Genomic DNA, 14,439 nt, shown 5'->3' with positions numbered 1-14,439 from the left:
AGAGAGACCCCAGCCTCTTCTGACTCTCACTCGCCCCCCCCCAAGAATGGTTGAGCCCCATTGTTCCTTGAATGCTCACCATGGAGGAGAAATTCAGAAAAACATGGGTCTTGCATTTCCTATAGAGATCTAAGTCACAGGCAGGGAGGGCCCTGTCTAACAGCCCTCCTAAGTTTGCTGGACACCACTCTGAAGATAATAGGTCCAGGAGAGTCAGGGAAGAATGTATCCCTGCAATCTGGGATGCTAGGCTTCGGGTGTGGACAGGAAGTGCATGAGGAATAACTTCATGACTACTATACGGCTTCTGGGGACTACCTGGCCCTGTCCTGCTCAGTGGGTCGCTTGACCTGACACTCCCAGGCTGTGGGCAGAAGACAGACTCCAGGCTTCCGCATGTTGTCTCCACCCCAGGGTTGGCTCGACAGCTCGGCTGTGATTCAGTCTGTATTTATGAGATACTGCAGTGGTTACCAGAGCTCACAACCATAATCGAAAAAACTGAAAATAACTGTTGGAAGAGAAGCCCGTATTTAGGGCAAACCTCTTTCAGTAATTCCCAGGGCTTTGTGAAGTCACCCATCCAGACAGATTGCAGAAGTCCCACGAAGGAAGGAAGAGTGCCAAGGTCCTGGGGGAGGGAGGGATAGACTACCATCCTCAGCTGTGGGCCCGCATCAACTCTGATAAGGCCAGATCAAGAAAAACAGGACAGCAGGCTACACTTGTGACGCCAGCAGACTGTCCACCCTTTTTTATGGACAGCAGGACATAGTGGTGACAAAAATGTCCCTTCTCTTCCTTCCTTCAGAAAAGTGCTAACTTCTAAGGCCTTCAATTATGCCTCCAGTGTGACACCAGGAACCCACTACGGGTCATTTGGGCCGACCCATCACTTTTTCAAGTACTCCCTGTCGGCTCACAGATACCTGCCATCCCGTGAGAGTCCCAAGTGTGTCCTCTCGAAGGCCCCTCTTCTCTCACCCGCCATCAGGCCAGACCTCTTGCGGAAACCTCAGTGGCCAGAAACTCAGAAATCCTGCTGACAGAGGCATGTGAGAACCGCTAGGTTGTCGTACCATATGGTTATGGTACATGACTTGCCTACCAGCCCCGCCTGTTTAAGTTGTTAAGTCGGACAATTCTGTGGCTTTCAGCAAAATTCACAGTTGCACGGTTACCACCACAGTCTAATTCCAGAGTGTTTTCATCACCCCCAAAAGAAACCCAGAACTAAGGGTACCCCTTCCTATCCCCGGCTAACCACCCCAGGCGGGGATTCTTCCTGGCTGATGGGCAGAGTTTATTTACACAAGAACTAGTGTGGATGTGGACCCAGGTTCCGCCTTCTCTTAGGATAGCGTACCTTGTGTTTTCCACTAAATATCGTAAAGACCCTGGGTTTTAATTCCTGAGTAAGCCTTCTTCCTGTTGTTCAAGGAGGTCTTCAGTACAGGATGACAATCCAGATTCAGGTTTGGGAATCCATGTGGATAAGGGTCCTGAACGCCAGTCCCCAGTGTGACTGTGCAAGCTGCAGCAGGGCTGCGCATGTCTGCCTCTGTGTAGACCAAAGGATGTCGTACAACCCACAGACATTTGGTCCAAGGAGCTTCTAGCTAGCAGGCCTCATGTGAACACATGTGTAGTATTCTGTAATCTCTAAGTCCAGCATGTGGGGGGGATGGAGACTTTGGAGGCAGACTCAGGAACAATCCTGGCTCACCTGCTGCCGTGTGGCTCGAGACAGTCTCATGTCCTGTCTGGAACTTGGTTTTGTCCTCTGTAGAAGGAGCAGCTCCACTTCTTAGAAAGACATGAAGTGGGAAACCTTGTGCTCAGGCAGAATGTATGTGGGAGCTGGCTTCGCTGGGAGTGTGTGTAAAGCCTGCAGGGAAGGGGTCCTGGCACCACCGAGGCAAGGAGCCCTTGGTGCTCTCCTAGGCTGTACAGCAAAACATATCCACGCTTGAGAGGCAGAGCTTGTTACCACCCCTTCTCACTGGTGCCTAGAACGCGGCCAGTAACTGCACGCCCACCGCCAGGAGTCAGGACTTCTGAGGTACCTCCACCTATGGGCCTTACATATCCCATGAGGTTTTTAGCACACACTGTTGGGGTGAGAAATGGGTCTGAGGCATTGCCTGGATAGACACTGTACTACTAAGCATCTTACAGTATGAGGCGTGCCTTGCAGCAAGGTCTAGGAAAGCTTATAGCAAGATTCCTTCGGCTAACCCAGGGGGTGGAGCGTAGTAACAAATCTCTGACCTTGTGCTGCACCGGCCTGTGTGGCAGAACCCCTCCCTCGCCTGGCGCTGGTGCTGCACACATCCCTGAAGTGGGCTATGGACCAAGACCCCCGTCCAAGCTAAGTCTCTTTCCTTGCCTTCGCATAGTCCAAGAGATGGCTTTGTGGAGCGCCTGAACTTGCTGTCCATGACGGTGCTTCCTGTGCTTCCCCTCCCTTGTATACGGTTCCTTGGGCTTTGCTGACGCAAGAAAGCCTTGTCCAGCTGGGAGGAGATGAGGGCAAAGCGGTGCTCAGAAGACCCAGGCCCTTACGGTGGCTCATGGACGGCAGCCCTCACAGAGTTAGTTCTGCGTCAGGATGAGAGTGTGGGAGGCTCAGCTACTGGTTCTTTGGTCTGTGCTCTAAAGATGTTAGAGTAACAGGCTCTAAAGATGTTAAAGCATTTAGACTCTGGTCCATGAGAAAGACAGATATACAGATGCCAGTGTGCACTATGAACACATTTGCCTGGGGACACAAGGCTATTAAAGGAGCCTCTTTAGGCCCCAGCTCCATCCTGGAAACCTGGAAATCTCTCAGTTTTCTGATTCTGACTAGCAGGAGGTCCCGCGTCTACACTTGGTCTTAAGTACGGGTGTGCACAGCTACAGTAACATCAAGGGCAGAAGGGCTGTTTGCTGTGTGAGTACCATCAGGGAGACTTGCTTCGAGTTCAGCTTTGTCTTCCAGCATGCACACCTGGCCCTAAGCTTGAGCCTAAACATTGTCATCTGTGTCTAAATTTGTGGCAGGAGTTATCCTGAACACCCGAAGCACGTGCCTTCACATCTTTTTATGTAAAGTCAGTGTGACCACACATGTTTCCACCTGATCTTTAAGGGATCACCAGCAATCCTGACGGCTGGGCATGTGGCTCAGCGGAGGAGTACTCCCTTGCACGCACAAGTTGAGTTCTATCCCTAGTGCTGGGGGGAAATTTTGGCAGATGTAGAGGTCATGATACTTGATGCAGTGTATCTTCCAGTGGGGCCGTGTGACACAAAGGGGTCCTCTAACTATTCCCACACCTAAGGGTATTTTTCTGGGTGGTCTCTGAGTCTGTCCTCCCCAGACTGGGGAGGGTCCCAGCAGGGGAGGAAATTACCTGGCAGGGTCCCAGCTCCACCTACAAGAATCCGTAAGCCTGTATATAGGACATGTGTGTCCCTTGACCTGTGATCTGGATGTGGTCTTCACCTCACTCCCATCTGGGGTGGGGGGATACAGCAGAACGGATAGATTCTACACATCTCTCTGGATCAGGAATGTCAGGGCTGTCAGTTCTGGGCCCTGCTCCTAGCAAACTCAGCGTGGAACACTGGAACCTCCAGAACCCATTTCCTACTAGAAAGGATGTGTTTCTGGTTGAGAAAGGCCCAGGGAGATGATAATCAGAGTGGCTGCTGTTCTGCACGCACTGACACGAGCTGGAAAACGCCTTCCTGGCCCCAGTGTGTAACTGTGAACCCAGGCGAATCACAGAGGTGCTTAGCACCATATTTCCTATGACTTCCCCATGGAGTATCTGTGCATAGGAGGCAAGGATGAGACAGTGGGTAAGGAGGCCACAGTCAGCGGGCAAGGGCCTGAGGTCTTGAGGATCGTATTTTAGCATGGGACAACTATTTCTCAAGTGATTTGCTCTTTGAAAAAACAAAACAAAACTAATTCTTTGCCTTTGATCTGGAATATCCAGCAAGGCCATATCAAATGATAAAAGTTCCCCACTGAGGTTTGATAGTAATCTGTACCTTGATGTACCAAAGACTGGAGAGTTCTCAGGTGGATGGCGGTGATGCTTACCTAACAGTGGGTACACGCTCATTGCCACTGATTCGTATCTAAAAATGGCTAAGATGATGAGGTCACAGCACAGGGTTTATAAAAAGCAGACCAGTATGTAAGTGGCACCATACTCCTTAGTTTCATAAAGCCTACCCTCGGTCCTTACTTACATCCATGTACCATGTAGCCGGCTCCATGTGGGAACCTGAATGTGCTGCTGGACACCGCCAGGGTGACCCCCTCCACCCCGTTCACTGTCACGGAGAAACAGTCCTGAAGTAAGCAGCTCTGAGCTCAACAGGAGTCCTCACCCCTGCCTCTGCCTGCACTTGCTAACTGCTCAGCTGAAGGGGGAGCACTCGCACACAGGTGGTGACCCCTGTGCTGACCCACTTTCCCACGGGGGAGGCGGGAGGGACAGAGATCATGGCAAAACAGGAAGGGAAAAGTGCTGTGTGAGAGGAAATCTAACTCTTCCCAGCGTTTCTGGAAAAAAAGAGCTCATGGTGGAAATTTTTGTATCTCTGGACTCTGAACGGGGAGAAGCAAATCATGCCTGTGGTGACCTCCTCTCCATAATGCACAGAAAGAAGGGCCCTGTGTGCTCTCAGGTGACAGCTTAGAATCCCCCATGTGCTGAGTCATGGGGAAGTTGGGTCACAGGCTATGTCCCAAGACTCCTGGGGCTGAGAACTGAGGCCACTCATGGGAAGAGAGGGGAATTCTGGGAGGTGACAGCGTTTTGGGAGAGCGAGTTGGGAATAACATGGATGGGACAGAGAAACCAAGGCGGGGTATCCGGAGGGCCCTACCACGTCTCAGAGTGACAGTGTAATTGGGGATGCGCTCAGTGAATTTTGGGAGCACAGGAGAAAAGAGACAGTAAGATGGACCAGTAGTCAGCTTAGCTGGGGTCCGGGACCATCCCTGGAGACTTAGAGGAGCACAGCCAGGCTGAGTGTGGGAAAGATGTCCACGATGCTAGAAGACAGCCTGGAGTCTGGAACGGACACAGGGAAAGCAGGAAAAGGCAAGCAAGCACCTTGGCGCTACAGGCTCAGCACCCAAATGTCATTCAGGCGGTTTAAAGCAGGGAACTGGAAACCACGGCCTGAGGCCGTTTCCCTGCTCCAGGTGGCTTCTTAAGATCTCTTCTCTCAGCTAGGTCCCGAGTCAGTCAGACTGCAGGGTGAACTGTGACTCCAGTGCCTGACATGCTCCATGGCTACCATCTGAACAAGGTGTCCTTTGACACTCTAAGCCCTTTGAATAGACTGGGATACAACATGGGGCCAGAATTTATGTCTTCCCATAGGGACTGACTGGAGCTACCTGTCTCAACCCAGCAACTTTTGGCTTTGGATTCAGAATTACCAGCAACTTGGTATCTAAATGGCTCCTGAGCTTGGTAGCCCATGGTGCATGGGTGCATAATCAAAGGAGCCCCTGGCGGAGGATAAGAACTGTGTTCCTGAGCATCAGGTAGTCACTGTGGACATGTCACAGTTGTCCCAATTCAAGGCAATTCTAATGCCAAGTCTCCCTCAGACCTGGTCTGAGCTCCGGCTGACATGTGGAGACCTCACACTCTACTTTATCTGAAGCCTCCTGTGAAGATGAACTTTCCTCAGAGCCCTTAACCCATGCAACAGCTCCTTAGTAAGCACCTACTGTCTGCAGGCCCTAGTGAGCACCTACTGTCTGCAGGTGCTCACGAAGATTGCAGCTCCTGGCTTTCCTACCAGGGCTTCCCAACGCACATTTCTGCTGGCACCTCTAAGTTGACCCGCCCGTCCTTCAGTTTCCTCTCTGACATCCGACATGACTTTGTGCCTGTCCCAGACGCTCCTGTTTTCAGTCCATAGTCCATTTCTGATGATACGGGCACTGCCTCCTCACCGAGCCTCCTGGGCTGGTCTCATGCTGTTAGCCGGAGCGACAAGAGTCTGTACTAATAGCAGTGCCCTCGGAGTGAGACCACAGGGCCGATATAGAGAAAAGCCTTCCAATTTTTAAACTATTTACTGCAACACCTTTTGGGCCGCCTTCCTTCACGCCGGCTCTGCTTACTCTGAGCACAGCACCTGTCCTCTGGAGAAGGCGCTCACTGCAGGCTGCTCAAGGCCCTGATCTAACCTTACATCCCTAGGAGGCAGCAGAGTTATGAGCACAAAGTAGGTGCCTGATAAGAAAAGACCCTGTAACGGAGTAGCTAACTGAACCAACCCTCAGAGTTACGGGTGTGTTAATGGAGAGTGTGTGACAAGTCTCTCAGAGTGCTGCTGGCGGTGAAATAAACACATGAGCAGGGAGGGGCAGCTCTGTTACATCGATGATGGTGGTGATGGTGATGCTGGAGGCCTACTCACTAGAAGCTTTTTTTCTGGAGAGCGCTAGATTTTATGGTATAAAGTTTGAGCTGGCTGACTTAGGAGCCACCATCTGTGCCAAAGGGGACAAAACAAGACAGTGACCTTTGAGAGATCACATCTCCAAAATCTCTGTGCTGAAGCAAACGATTCCAGCCAACACTTGTGGTCACTGTCACCTAGAAATCTCGTCACCCTTCGCACCCATGAGCAAAGGCATGCTGGGAGCGGAGGGAGACGTGCTGAACTGTCGCTTCCTCTTGCCGGCTCAAGGAGCTTCTTCCAAAGCTCACCAAGTGGAGCTCATACACTGATCTTTCAGATCAGAAGGAGGCAGGCCCACACTTTCAGAGTGGGCCCATGGCAGGTCTCCTTGGGGACTCATGTACTGTCAGATGGCAAGGGTAGCCGTGGATCCCCATTGGACACCTTTGGACAGTATGCCCTCATGTCCTTGGAGGGAGGCCCACTAGCAGCCTGCAGGCTGCTCCTGCCTACCACCTCTGCTAGACTCCCCTGTGCAGCAGCCTCAGCTGGCCTCTCAGGAAGCCTCAGTCAACCACCCGTGCTGCAGGCGGCCCCAGAGAAGTATGACAATACCCACAATGACCGGGCTCATGCTGCCCATCTGAATTCATCACGTGGCGCCCCATCAGCAGATACCTATGCTGAGAGAGCTGATGTCCAACTTGATGTGCTCACCCCAGAACCTAGGAGAGACCAGCAAGCTGTGGGGGAGGGAGTTAAACACTCTAGTTTGCACATCTGGGAGAGGTCACCATGAGACGAGAGCCTCGGGCAGCATTACAGTCACCGAGCAGCCTCTTAGTGGTTTGGGCAGGGTGCAGGTTACCCAGCAGCCACCATAGCTGCTGGAAGAATTCCTTACATCTGAAATAGCTAATGGGTCCCATGACAGGACCCTGACACACTCTGCAAGTAAGGGGGACAGCCCTCTTAGACTATTTTTACATGACTTTTCCTCTGAGCAAACCACATCACCGTGGCTCCAGGGTATCATCAGCCTAAATTTATATGGAAACCTATTTACTGCCACTCCGTGAGCACTTCTGATGCCAGAGAAAAGAAACAAGATGACATCTGGAGCTTTCTAATACACTGGTCAGGTGACAGCAAACTAATTACGCCATCATGCAAGCTGCTCACATGATCAGCATCCACACTGCCAGATGACATGTGACAGGAGGTCAGACTCTACAGACTGACAAAGGTGAGGAAGAGGAGCATCTGTGGAAGTCAACACAAGACCACATTTCCATAGGGCATTGCTACGTTCAAAGATGCTTCAGATATAATCCTGCTGAGGACAGGAACATCGTCTCATTTTGCTCATCTAACTGAATCCAGCAAGAACTCGTTTATCCCTAGAGATAAACTGACAGCTCTATTCAATTGCTCCACGTGGTTTAGAATGAAGAACGGCGCTGGTGGCGTTCACGTTTATCCTGACAGGACAATGCTCGTCAACCCCCAGCTGCAAACAGACAAAATAGAGAGCCAGGCCAAGGCCATCTCCATGACATGGGTACAATGACCCGTCTATCAATAGCACATCTGAGGTCTGGAATAATTTTGCCAAATGGTAAACGCTGTCTTGGGATGGGAGGTTATTCCATGCCGCCTGAGTTTCTCTACACAAGTATGTTACAAAACAGAAACATCTGGGTGGTTTTTTTTTGTTTGTTTTGTTTTTTTTTTTTTTTTTTGACATATTACACTTAGAAAGCAAGAAGCCAAATTATAAACACACTAGGGTTGACCCTGACAGAAAAGCTAAGACCAGAAAGAAAGAAAAGCATTAGCTCAGCAGGTGTGAAAATCTCACCATTTGCACATCAGGTCCCTGTTGGGCTACTGGAGACTATGCTAATCTTAGACAAGTGAGCCAGGAAGGACACAGGGACACAGGGACACAAGGCAGACGCGCTGAGGCGCTGAGGCCAACGGGGTGGCTCTGAGTGGGCTCCCAGACAGCCACGTTCCTCTGGGTGGTGGGTGCCTCTGGTGTTCAGCTTCACAAGCTGCCTCAGCACATTCTCCCCACGCCTACTCTGAGCCAGGCCTGCAGGCCTGTTGTTTTCTCCATATTCCCACGGTATTTTGGCCTTTTAAAAAAAGCAAAACAGAACAAAACAAGACCAACATTTAAAAAAAAAAAAAAAAAAGACAGAGAAAGGAAATCTCCCAAACATGCAGGTTTCTGGGAACCACAGCAGCACCAAAGCTAACGTGCTGCGTGGAGGAAGGAGCCTGTCCGGCAGAGTGGAGAGCCAGCTCCACGCCCGTCCCTGTATGCACCAGAGCAGGACAACACAGCGGGGGTCAGAGCAGCAAAGTCACAACCATTCCACTTCCTCAGAAGAGCATTCCTTATTTCTCTTAGGAACTCAATTAAATGAGATACAAACAGATGTAACCTCGCACAATTTCTGATACACCTAAGCATTTGCAGCCAACTGTGCTTAGTTCAGTCTAAGAACCTAAAGCGCCTAGCACAGCTGAGAACCACATGCTTACCTTAGGAACCCCTGCCCCACCCCGGAAGTAGCCCACCTTGCCTTGGGCAGGGCCTGGAGGTAGACAAGATCACAGTGGGCGTCACTGGTGTTTGAAGGACTCATTTGATGAATTAATTAGTGGTAATAATGTTACTGTTTGTACTTCCTGTTTTATTCTGTTAAAACAGGAGACACTGAGTATCCCTTCTGGCTTCAGCCCTCTGTTCTCTCTCACTACAGGCAGCATCTCAAGAGTTCCTGCACCACTGGGGAGGGTAGGAGAGAAAGGCAGGCGAGAAGAAAACCGAGCCACTGAATCCCACCAGGGCTGCAAGCCCTGCATTCTGACCGCTTTGTTCTGGGCTTGCTGCAGTCCTTGTTCCCCCGGACAGAGCATTTACGTGAGGAACAGGATGAACACTGTTATTTATCAAAGGGAAAGGCCTAGGGTTTCTAAGAGTTGCCCTGGAAGATGGTGGCTGAAGCCAACAAATGCAGAAGAAAGAAGTCTGAAAACAAGTTGGTGAGACTGAAGCCAAAGTTCTACCATGTACCCTTCCCAAGCCTCCATGGACAGACAGTCTTCAAAAAAAAAACAACCCCTGGCCAGGACCCAGTCAGACAAAAGGCAGGTGGTTCCTGTCTGAGCCCCAGATGCAGCCTTTTCTATGAGTGGGGACCCTGGACCCATATAAACCACACGCCCGGCCATAGGGAAGTTTGAGTTCCCAGAAGAACGTCAGACAGGCTCACACTTGGGACCCACTCCTACCTGGGTCTACATCACACCAGGGTATAGTTGACAGTGGACATGGCTCACACCCAGGCATAGCTCATATCTGGGGCATGGGCCACAGCTGGGCTCAGCACACATTAAAAAAATTAATAATAATAATAATAATAAACCAAAACACCCAGGAAGTTTCTGACTATCAGGAAAAGAGGTGATTAAAGAAAAATCTTCCAAACAAATATGTTGGTTAAAAAAGTCATATTCCGGGCAGCATGACCCACGTTTAAAGTCGAGAGTTTCTGGTGCCACTGTGATGCTGCGCCCTTGCCAAAAAAAAAAAAAAAAAAAAAAAAAACAAAAAGAAAAAAAAGAAAAAAAAGAAAAAAAAGAAAAAAAAGAAAAAGAAGTCAAAGTATTCACACACAGAAAGGGTGGTGAATTCTGGAAATAAAGGCAGGAGAAAATCCTGGGACCCTTGCTAAAGGCTGTATCTTAGGCCAGGTGAGCACTCGGTGATTGTGACTACTGTCAGCAGGTAACCTGTCCCCAGCTTTGCTGTGTTACCATGCATGAGAGCGACTTACTAAAGTGCACGCTTCCAAATTCACAGAGACCTCTAATTCCGTGATTTGCACACATAGCTTATGGACTTGTTAGTGTGGGTGTGTGCAGGTACACACGCACATTTATTGTGCTCAGGCCGGAGGCTGACACTGTATGTCTGTCTCACTTTCTGGGATCACTCTCTCCTTTTAGGTGTCAAAAACAGCTCCCTTACGGAACCCAAAGCACATGGCTGCCCCTTCAGGGATCCACCTTGTGTTGGATGGTTGTTTGTTTAAATCGACAAACTAGAGAGGTTTGGGCTGAGGGAAACTCAGTGAGAAAACGTCCACATCAGACTGGCCCTGTGGGCAAGCCTGTGGTACATTCTCTCGTTAGTGATTGATGTGGAGGGGCCAGCCCATGGTGAAAGGTGTCATCTTGGGGTAGATGATAAAGCAAACTGAGCAAGCCATGGGGAGCAACACTTCAGTTCCTCCTAGCCCCTGCCTTGCTTTGGCTCCTGCCCTGAATTCCCTCAGTGATGGCGTGTGCTGTGGAGCCCTGAGCTGAAAGCCCTCCCCACGATCTCTTGGTCATGTTTTATCACAGTAACAGAAACCCCCAGCAGTGGGGTGTTACAGGCACACTGCCAGACCTGGTTTGTTGTTTCACAGGTGCCAGAAGTCCGAACTCAAGACCTCAAGCTTGTGTGTCCTTTCTAGCCTGAATGGACTTACTGTCTCTATGAACTACATCATCCTGGACTTTGCACATACACAAACTCTCATTACTCAGGGTTCTTTCCTTCTGGGAAGGTCACTAAGACCAATATGAGGTAGTAAAGCCAGAGCCACGATCCCTGGAGAAAGATATGCTCAGGTCCTGAGACTCTAGTGATGATGCTTTCAACAGCCAATTAGCATGTCACTTTGACTCTGTTACTGAACTTGTGGCCTGAACAACACTTCTGTAACACAGCATCTCCACGAGGCAGTCCACCACACCCTGAGCAGAGAACATTAGATGGCACTCAGGCCACTGTACAGAGTGAAGTCACCAATAAAAAGAAAGCAACACAAAAATGATAACGGTGTCAGTGGACAGAGCGTGTGAGAGATGGATGCTGGTGGAACGAAGACAGCTCGAGGTGCTTTGCTGTATGTCTTCGGCCAGGAACATATACATCAAGTGCGTATTCTCCAGTGACCAGAAAACCACCGTGAGAATTGACTTAGGGTCGCAGGTAAATGTTGGCAAACAGACATGTTCTCAATATCAATATCAAGAGCATGACATCTGGGCCTGTGACCCCCTAGCATACCATTCGTGATGTCCACAGTCTCGAGGTAGTGCTTAGCAGGGGAGCATTCCCTCGCATGGGCACGCACACTTGGTTTTCTGTTCACTGGCAGACGGAGCCTTGGGTGCGTTTTTGTGAACGGTCCTGGGTACAAGTCTTTATGTGGATGTTTAGCCCCACGCAGAATCTGCTGGCAGTTTTAGCTGAAAGGAACACTAGTTTTTTATTTTATCGTTATGTCCTTGTGTGTCTTGAGGGAAGAAACTATTGTAAGAGGCAGACTAAATGTTTTCAGCACAGCTGGGGGCTTCATACATTTATGAAGATGGTAATAGAGTTTCTTCTTAAAAACCTGTGTCATCCAGGGTTGGAATCATGGTTCTCATTTTGGAGCATCTACTGCCCTTGTAAAGGATTTGATTTTGATTCCCAGCACCCACACAGGGCTGCTCACAACCACTTCTGGGGATCAGTCCAGCTTCTGTGGTTCTGAGATCCTCTTCTAGCCTCCATTGGCACTTCCATGCATCAACCAGAAGTGCACAGGAGTGAGTGAGCACACACACACACACACACACACACACACACACACACACACACATACACATACACACACACCAGCAAGTGACCTGGGCCTCACTGAGTGGGGCTGTGGTGGCACCATGTGGTTACAATAAGGACTGGCTTCTCCAGACCAATGGACACTTGATCTTCATGGTTATGTAGATCCAGCAAGTCTGTCCTGCAGACAAAGGTGTCCATCTGTCCACATCCAGATATCCAGACCCTTCTCCCACCCACAGTTACTCCAGTAGGAACTCCATGAGGAGGATAAGAAGGAGACTCTGAGCTATCCAGAGGTGCCATGAGGGCCCAGGGTGGTGAAGAGGCCGGGCCAAGAGTTCATAGATACGGGAATCTGACAGCCGTCCAGAAAGCAGAGGCCGATTTCCCACCTCAGAAAGGAGGGTGGAGCCTTATGAGAAGGACCTGAGCTCATTCCGCAGAGGGACTCACTCTGAAAAAGCCAGCCTTATGAGCACCATGCTGTTCCTCACAGCAGAGGAAAAATAATGAGGAAGAAAAAGATACTGACAGTGTGCCAGACCTCTACAGGCTGAAGGAGGGAGGGAAGCCTCCTGAACAGTGGACAAGGCTGACGCCACCCTACCTAGAACACGCAGCCCTGAGCTCCCACCCACCCCAGGTCAGACAGTTTGCCTCTACTGGGACCTCAGAGCCCCCACTCCACAGCCAGAAAAGATTAAAAACATTAGCTTCCTTCATGATGGGTAACAAGGCCCACGCGCACGTATGTCAACTCTCCAGAGTCATCACCCTCTGCCCGTCCCCGTGAGTGAGGCTGGGGTCACTGTGGCATAGCCAAGAACCAGCCCTGGGATGCTTGTAGTCTGGTGAAGATGAGTCACAAGCCACTCAAAGAATCTGTAGCAGGTTAGCATCCAGAGAGAAGAGGGCAGACAAGCAGAGGAAAACATGAACCATCAGAGCAGAGTGAAAATGGCCTTTCTCAGAAGTCAGTGTCAATAGGTGGATTTTCCCCCCAGTGGGAGATGGGCAGAGTTCCAGGAAGGGGTAGTGGGATGCAGCGGTTTAGACGGGACTGGCGGTGGCCACCGAGGACAGAGAAGAGATAAGACAAGCACTGTAGGCTGCAGGGAGCAGGAAAGCCCTGATTCCAGATGTCTCCTAATCACTACGAGGGAGGGACAGCTCTGTTCATCCCTCGGCATCAGCAGCCACACGCAGGTTCTGCTGGAAGACAGATGCCAGCATCTTCCCGTTTCGCACCAGTGAACCGGACTAAAGTGAGGTCAGGGGCTCCTCCATCTCCCATGACCACAAATGAGAATAACACAAAACAACGGCCACAGACTGTCCACTGGCATGCTATGTGCTATTCACAGTTACTCGAGCAGTGCCGTGTCACCCCCACAGACTGTCCACTGGCATGCTGTGTGCTATTCACAGTTACTCGAGTAGTGCCGTGTCACCCCCACTTCGCAAACGATGACACTAAGGTACAGGGAACACGGCCAGCTTCACACCTTGGCTCCCCATGTCCTCACTCGGCACACTACAGCGGCTTGCTCGGGGTCTTTCTAGGAAAAGCCACAAGAAGGATCTGACAGAAGTCCTGACACTGAAAAGGCCAGAGTTGTGACTGTCATGCTGCTACAGGGCAGGGCGAGAAAGAAAACTAGGTAAAGCAAAGGATGCTGGGAAAACACACCTCTGCCACGGCCCTCAGCAGCAGGCATGGTTTTCTGCAGCATGGCTTTACTGGGGTCTCTACGGGTTCCTGAGTCTGAGCGCACTGCACACACACAGTGCTCCACCACTCAGGAAAAAAAAGACACCCTTCTCCTAGCCATTGCTCACAGTGTTCAAAGTAGGTCTGCCCCAGGCACAGGGTAATGTATAAAAGGTGTTCTTTTTCTACTTCCAAATTTCCCTTGCAGCTAGCTTTTTCCTCTAACACAATGTTTTTACATGACAAGGCTCTGTTTAGCTTAGATGTGAGGGAAAAAGAATCTGAAGTGCATTTTTGAGAGGAAGGCAGGGAGAGTTCATAAGAGACAAGGCTGTCCCCTGCAACCCCCTCATAACTCCCTCCACCTTCAATCGCCAACCTATACCTACATAAGTCATTCATTTCAAGACAAAACAGCATTTGCTCACAACAATGCTAGAATTTTAGAGGTTAAAGTTAACCAAAGGTATAATTTAACGTTGATATTTTCCCTAGTCTTACAAAGATGTGAAAAGTACATGCTTAACTAGGGCCCTCAAATTTACTTCTTAGGATGACAAATGTCTCTTTGTTACTAATTCACTTGCCTCTACTTAAAATACTCAAAATATCAGCATTA

General features: G+C 50.1%; 1 protein-coding gene across 1 annotated transcript in view; it reads right to left on the bottom strand.

Annotated features, from left to right (window-relative positions):
• PARD6G (par-6 family cell polarity regulator gamma) overlaps nucleotides 1–14,439 on the bottom strand; it is a gene marked incomplete at both ends in the record, with an annotated part of 65,042 nt that overhangs the window by 19,995 nt on the left and 30,608 nt on the right. The gene's annotated exons all lie outside the window — the stretch shown is intronic.

Source organism: Micromys minutus (genome assembly GCF_963924665.1).
Source record: "Micromys minutus genome assembly, chromosome: 8".
NCBI classification, from domain to species: Eukaryota; Metazoa; Chordata; class Mammalia; order Rodentia; family Muridae; genus Micromys; species Micromys minutus.
This window is presented reverse-complemented; position numbering and strand designations above follow the sequence as displayed.